Genomic DNA, 8108 nt, shown 5'->3' on the forward strand with positions numbered 1-8108 from the left:
TGTCAGGTGAGTGCTTCCATGAGAAAGAACCGTCTCCTTTGGCCTCAACTTTGGAGACCTCAGGTGTATTTTTAAATAAGTATTCAGTAGAGCTGTGGTGACTAGGTTCTTTGGTTAAGTGGGTACCCTTTCTGAGATAAGTAGACTGAATAAAGACTTAATCGATTATATGAATATTTTGCATATTCTTGAAATGATGAATGGATTTTCACTTTGTCCCTAAATTCAGATAAATGACAATGGTGAATGGTGACTAGGATTACATGGCTCCAGCTGAAGAAAAACTGGACCAATATTTTGCATATACAGACACTGGCTTACAACTTGGAAACACTCAGATATTATTACAGTAAAGTGAAAACTTCAGTAGTATCGTAAGTATCTAAGGTGAAAAATGGAATCATGTTGTAAAGGGAGAATACTTTATTTTTATGAAAGTATGTTATGGGAAATTTTGAATGTCAGTAAATTTTGCATGTCTTTAAAGTTGTTGGATAGGAGAAACCATTAAGGATTTTTTAGAAGTTTCATGAATTGAGTGACAAGGGTATTTGATTAGAGTGCTTACTGTGTTTGTAATGCTCAGCATACCCCCTACCATTTTTCTATGTGTAAGTTATTTTTTTCCAAACTCAGCTCAAATTGCAGTTTCTCTTTATGGGCCTTAAAAAATCTCTTCACTTTCCCCTCCAACAAACAAAGGACACAGTCTCTCTCTCCTGACAACTCCCTGATACACACTCCTTTGGGGGCCTTTTGGACAGACTCTCTGTTGCCTTCATTGTTTATGTACATGCTACATATCCACAGTGAGAAACAGGAATATTCTTTAGCCTGATTTATCTTGGTATGGTGCCTTCTAGAGTAAGTTGCTTGAAAAATATATTGGGTAAGTATAGACTAGTTGAAGAAGACATTTTATTGGAAAAAACAAGTTACCAAACATATGACCTTAGCACAGAAGAAGAAATATTACAGAAGATCCATGAAAAAAAAAAAAAACCTTAAAACCGCCAAAAGTGAACCCTAAGGTAACCTATAGACTTTGAACGATTATGATATGTCAATACAGGTCTATCCTTGGTAACAAATGTGCCTTTCTGGCGAGTGACTTTGATAATGGGGGAGACTATGTATGTGTGAGGTGTAGTGTATATAGGAAATCTCTGTACCTCCCTTTCAATTTTGTTGTAAACTTAAAACCACACTGAAAAATAAAGTCTAAAAAAAGAATCTAAACATTTGGGATGATGGACCAAATGCTCACTTTTACTGCAAATTTTGGCACTATGTAGATGATTTATGATGAGCTCAGCCCAATTTCCATACTCATGGTCATTTTCTTTGGAGAAAAATAAAAGAAAACCAACTTATAGAAAAGCCAAATAAGCCAGAGCAAGCAAAGTTTTGTTTTTAATCTTATTTGCATGACTATACTATGCCTTCTGACTCATAAAATGCTTCTACAGAAACACACTAAAATACCTGCTGAGAACTCATAGCTGAATTTTATTTTAATGCCAAGGCAAACTTCTGTTTATAAAAGACTCCACTTTTAAGTCCCAATTAAGGGGGATAAAATGTATTTGAGGCAAATTACACAAATAGATATATGGGAGAACTGCTGTCTTGTTACAATTTTAGCCTCTTTCAAATTCCTTTGAATTTCCTTTAGAAAAAAATCACTTTAATTCTGTTTTTTCCTCTTCCCTGAGGCACAGTGTATTATCTAATTTGAGGCCATGGAAAGATTTAATAATTCAATTTTCTTTTCATAAAAGTGAAAAAGTTTATAATAATAACTTTACTGAGCTTTCTGTCTATATTTCCTATAATCTGTGTCTTAAACTGCCTCTTGATAGAATAAAATGACCAAAATTTACATGCATAATGAGTATGTTATATTTAATATTGAATATAATACTGATATACTTCTTTTCCTCAGTATTTGGGCTTCTAAATGATATAACCAATGCAGTGGCAGCATCAAAATTGGTTTTGAAATACTCTGGGGCACAATCATATAATATGTGATATAGTTAAAATATCTGACCATGTGACAATGAAAATTGAAAGAACAGTGATACAGCACTATAGTTTCAATGACCCACCTTTTATATAATTATCAGCATTCTATTAGAGCCTAGTTTTTTTTATCTATTTAAAGAGGACAAGGAAACACATAAAATTATTAAATCTACTTTAAATTCTACATTCTTATAATTATAAATTCAATTTTAGGCACATAAACTTTCTAGTTATTGCCACAGTGATTGAATAAAACAAAACAAAAAAAAATTGTGGCCCTGATTGGAGGCTCAATTAGTTAGTGTTGTCCCATGCACCAAAAAAGATTTTGAGTTCCGTTTCTGGTGAGAACACATACCTAGGTCACAGGTTCCACCCTTACTATGCATATAAGAGAAACTGATTGGCATTTCTCTCTTACATTAATTTATCTATGTGTCTCTCTCTCTGTCTCTCTCTCCCCCTCCCTTCTCTCCCTTCCCCTCTTCCTCTGTCTCTAAATCAATAAATGTATCTTCTAGTGAGTATTAAAAAGAAAGAAACTGTGCCACAGTGTGTCCTATACACTGGCTTCCTCTAGATTCCCTTTCACTGACTGTGATTCTCATCTTCTCACTCTAATTTTCCTCTCTGTGTGAGCAGGGCCACTTTGAAAGTATCACAACCTCATGTGATCATAGCTGGGTAGGACTCTCCTTCTCAGATTACTCTTTAGGTGTCTCACAAGAAGTCAAAACACAAGTCTAAAATCAAGGTTTCAGTTTCTCTTGCCAAGCATCTCATTGTTGTGTGTTCCCTATTTTGCTGAATGACTACCATATGCTTCTTTTCTGAAGCTACTTTCTGACTCTCCTTTATTATCATCAGCAATAAGCTATGATTTATTTTAGTTTTATCTACTTAATCAACTTTGAATTGTATCTCTCCCTGTGTTCCAACTATGACCAATTTAAACTGGGCACTCATAATTAATTGCTTTGATTAGGGCAGCCATTGTACAACCATTTATTAAGATTTTAGTCTTTCCCTATATGCATAACCCATTTTCCAGAGTATCATTTATTGTCTGGACAAGCATTTGCATTTCATGTCTTTCTCAGTAATTAAAAATAGGTGTTGGAGTTCACAGAAACCCTCCCATGGAGAAATTTAACTTTCTAAATGTAAATTTTCAAAACATATTTTAAAGTAATTGTACTTTTTGTTAAATAATAGCCATTGATATTTAAGGAAATACACTTATAAAACACTATCCAAAGTGTTCTAGACTGAGATAAATCAGTAGCATTGTAAATGAGAAAAGGAAAGATATTTAGGTGATAACATCGAAAAGACTAGAAAGCTAATTGAATATGAAAGTATCATACTGGTGTCAAGAATAACTTGAGAGGTTTTTCTTCTCAGTTTCTCTGAAACTTACTGTGCAGATTTCTTCATCTAGAAAATTCAGTTGGGAATAAATTTGGATAGTAGTGTGATTTAAAAGTTCATATATGTGAAGAACTTACCATACTTTTTAAAGAATCAGATGAGTACTTTAGGGACAATTATTTTTCCATGTAATAAATACTTTGCTCCAGGAATTGTGTTATATGTATGGTGAGAATAAGGAAATATGTGTTATATGTATGGTGAGAATAAGGAAGAATAAGGTGAGATTTTCTTCTAAGAATCTTTTCTATCCAAGGCCGTCTACCCCAGCACCATGGAACTGGAAGGTTGGGAGCTGGGTACAAGTCAACAACAAAAACACAGGATTTATGTTATAGCTAGGTTCACTGGGTTACTTTTTGCCTTTTCAGTTTTTTTAATTACATTGCTTTATATTTATTTGTTGGAGACAACTTTGTATGGTATCAGAGACTGTAGCCTCACACAAGCTAGGCTTTGAAAGAGGCCTTTAAGACTTGGCCAGAGAGCCAGGAATGCAAGAGGCAGGTATGACCCTATGATAGCACCAAGGGTTCCCATGGGAAATCAGGCCTGAAAAGTGCATTGTATCCTTTGAAACTCGCTTTACATAGCCATGTTCAGATAAACCAGATGTTTAGGTTCAAAGCATAAGGGAGTGAGCTCTTAAACTCATGAACCACGCCTTATCACCATCTGGCATCAGCATGTCTAACAAACCCTGACCTGAGGCAGATCTCTGTGTTCCTTCAACTGTTATCTATAAATAATATCTGTTTCCTGTAACTATAGTCTTTTGACATTGATTGACGAGTTGTGTGTGTATGCTGTATACTCCTACACATACCATTTCCTAGAAAAGCTGTTGGGGAGAAGGGCTTGAGGCATTCTCCACTAGAGAGAATCACCAGCCCCTTTTCCTGCCAGACAGATTGTGTCCAGGACAGTTCATTTCACCTGAGACAAGGAGAACTCTGCAGAATGGGGTTCTCCTCATTTATTTTTTAATTGTAGCTACACAGGGCAAAATGCTGAACACCAGTAAACCTGCCCTCCTTACATTTCCCTTTGCTGGTTCATTTTTGTTTTTACTTATTGTTATTTAACATTTATCGTATTTTTCCATTACAATTTAGTCACCTTATATTCCACTCCCCCCAGCATGTCCACATTGTTGTCCATGTCCCTGAGTTCTGTTTCCTTTTGCTTAATCCCTCCACCCACTGACAACAACCCACCCTCACTAGCTGTCATCTGCTCTCCATCTATGAGTCTGTCTCCATTTTGCTTGTTTAGTTCAATTTGCTTATTAGATTCCACAAATGAGTGAAATCTTATGGTATTTATCTTTCACTGCCTGGCTTATTTCACTTAGCATCGTGTTCTCCAGGTCCATCCATGCTGTTGCAAAGGGTAAAATTTTCTTCTTCTTTCTGGCCAAGTAAAATTCCATTGTATAAATGTCCCACGGTTGTTTTATCCACTCATCTACTGACGGACACTTTGACTGCTTCCATGTCTTGGCTATTGCAAATAATGCTACAAAGAACATAGGGGTGTTTATGTTCTTTCAAATTAGTGTTTTGGGTTCCTTTGGATTTATTCCCAGCAGTGGGATCATTGGTTCAAAAGTCAGATCCATTTTTAGTTTTTTGAGGTATCTCCATACAGCTTTCCATAGTGGCCTCAATAGTCTACATATCTGCCAACAGTGCAAAAATGTTCCCCTTTCTCCACATTCTTGCCAGCACTCATTTTTTGATTTATTGATAGCTATTCTGACAGGTGTGAGATGGTATGGTACTGTGCTTTTAATTTGCTTTTCTCTTATGATTAGTGACATTGTACATCTTTTCATATGTCTATTGGTCATCTGTATGTCTTCTTTGAAGAAGTGTCTATTCAGGTCCTTTGTCCATTTTTTAATGTTTTTTTTTTTTTAGTGTTAAGTTTTGTTAAGTACTTTATACATTTTTGAAATTAGCTCTTATCAAATGTATCTGTAAATATATTCTCCCATTCTGTGTGTTGCCATTTTATTTTGTTGATGATTTCATTTGCTGTGCAAAAACTTTTTAGTTTCATGTAGTCCCATTTGTTTATTTTTTGTTTTGTTCCCCTTGTTCCCTTGCCTGGAATTTCTATGAGCAACATCTATGATTTTGCTGCCTAAGTTTTCTTTTATGATTTTTTAGGTTTTAGGTTTAACATTGAAGTCTTCAGTCCATTTTGAATTTACTCTTGTGTGTGGTGTAAGAAGGTAGTCTAGTTTCATTTTTATGCATGTATCTCTGTCCAGTTTTCCCAACACCATTTGTTGAATAAACTATCTTTAGCCCATTGTATGTGGTTGCTTCCTTTACTAAATATTAGTAAAACTTGACTATAAAGTTATGGGTTTATTTCTGGGCTCTTTATTCTGTTCCATTGATCTATGTGTCTGTTTTTATGACAGTACCATGCTATTTTGATTACATGGGCTTATAGTATAGTTTCATGTTAAGTAGGATGATTCCTCTAACTTCGTTCTTCTTTCTCAGGGTTGCTGTTGCTATATGGGACTTTTGTGGTTCTGTATAAATTTTTGAAATATTTGTTCTAGTTCTGTGAAATAGATCATTTGAATCTTGATAGGAATTGTGTTAAATCTATAGATTTCTTTGATATTTTAGATTTCTTATATATTTTAATGATGTTAATTTTTCCTATCCATGAACACGGTATGTGCTTCCATTTATTTATATATTCTTCAGTCCTTCAGTGTCCTATAATTCTCTTAGTACAGGTCTTTTACATCCTTGATTAGGTTTATTTCTGGGTATTTTATTGTTTTTGAAGGTGTTGTGGGTGGATTTGGTTTCTTATTTTCCTTTCTGTTAGCTCATTTTTCTGGAGACTAATTTTGTATACTGCTTCTTTGATGAACTTATTTATCAGTTCTAGTACATTCTTGGTGGACTCTTTGGGGTTTTTTATGAACCGTATCATGTCACCTGCAAATAAAGACAGTTTTACTTCTTCCTTTCCAATTTGGGTGTCTTTTATTTCTTCTTGTCTGACTGCTGTGTCTAGGCCTCCAGTACTATGTTGAATGAGAGGTAAAAGTGGACATCCTTTTCTTGTTCCCAGTCTTAAGGGGAACACTTACAGTTTTTGTCCATGCGTATGATGCCAGTAGTGTGATTATTATATATGGCCTTTGTTGTTTAGCTATGTTCTATCTATTCACACTTCACTGAGAGTTTTGATCATAAATAGATGCTGAGTTTTATCAAAAGTTTTTCCTGCATCTATTGATATGATCATGTGTTTTTTCCTTCATTTTGTTTATGTGGTAAAATAAAATTTATTAATTGCAAATATTGTGCCAACCTCCAATTCTTAGAATAAATCCCACTTGATCCATGGTGTATGATCTTTTTGATTCATTACTGTGTTCTGATTGCTAATATTTTTTTGAGGATTTTAGCATCTATATTCACTAAGGATATTGGCCTATTATTTTCTTTCTTTGCAGTGTCTTTACCTGGTTTTGGAGTTAGGATAATGCTGGCTTTGTAAAATGAGTTTGGGAGTCTTCCCTCCTTTTGAATATTTTGAAATAGTTTGAGAAGGAGAGGTGTTAGTTTTTCTTGGGATGTTTGGTAAAATTCATCTATGAAGTCATTTGCTCCAGGGCCTTGATTTGCTGGGAGTTTTTGTTTATTGCTTTACATTCATTAGGTGTAATCTGTCTATTCAGATTCTCTGATTCTTCCTGATTTAGTTTTGGAAGATTGTATGTTTATACAAATTTGTCCATTTTGTCCAGGTTGTCCAGTTTGTTTTCATATAGTTGTTCATAATATTTTTTTATAATCTTCTGTATTTCTTGGTGTCAGTTGTTATTTCTTCTCTCTCATTTCTGACTTTATGTATTTGGTCCCTTTTTTTCTTGATGGGTCTGGTTAAAGGTTCATTAATTTTTTTTGTCTTTTCAAAGAACAAGCTGTAGGATTCAATGACTTTTTGTATCATTTTTTTACTCTATTTCATTAAGTTCTGCTCTGATCTTTAGTATATCCTTCCTTCTACTCTCTTTGAGCTTTGTTTGTTGTTCTTTTTCAAGTACCTTTAAGTGTGATGTTAGATTATTTATTTGAACTTTTTCTTTTTCCTTTCTTTTTTGAGACAGGTCTGTAATGCTATGAAGTTCCCTTTAGGAGTGCTTTCTCAGTGTCCTATAGATTTTGGATTGTTGTATCCTGATATTTGTTTATTTCATGGTACATTTTGATTTCTTCCTTGACTTCATTGTTGACTTATTCATTGTTTAATAACGTTATTTAACTGCCATATCTTTGTGTGTTTCTCAGTGTTCTTCTTGTGATTGATTTTTAGTTTCATTGCATTGGGGTCAGAGATGATGCTTAATATAATTTCAATCTTCTTAAATTTATTGAGACTTGTTTTGTGTTCTAACATATGCACTTGAAAATGTCCTAGTGAATATCCCATGTGCACTTGAAAAGTGTGTATATTCACTGTTTTGGGGTAAAATGCTCTGAAGATGCCAATTAAATCCATTTGACTTAATATGTTATTTCATTATGCAGTCTTCTTGCTGTTTTTCTGACTAGAAGATATTTCCATTGAAGTCAATGGGATAATAAAATTTCCTACTATGACTG

This window comes from Phyllostomus discolor, chromosome 4 (genome assembly GCF_004126475.2).
Source record: "Phyllostomus discolor isolate MPI-MPIP mPhyDis1 chromosome 4, mPhyDis1.pri.v3, whole genome shotgun sequence".
Classification (NCBI taxonomy): Eukaryota; Metazoa; Chordata; class Mammalia; order Chiroptera; family Phyllostomidae; genus Phyllostomus; species Phyllostomus discolor.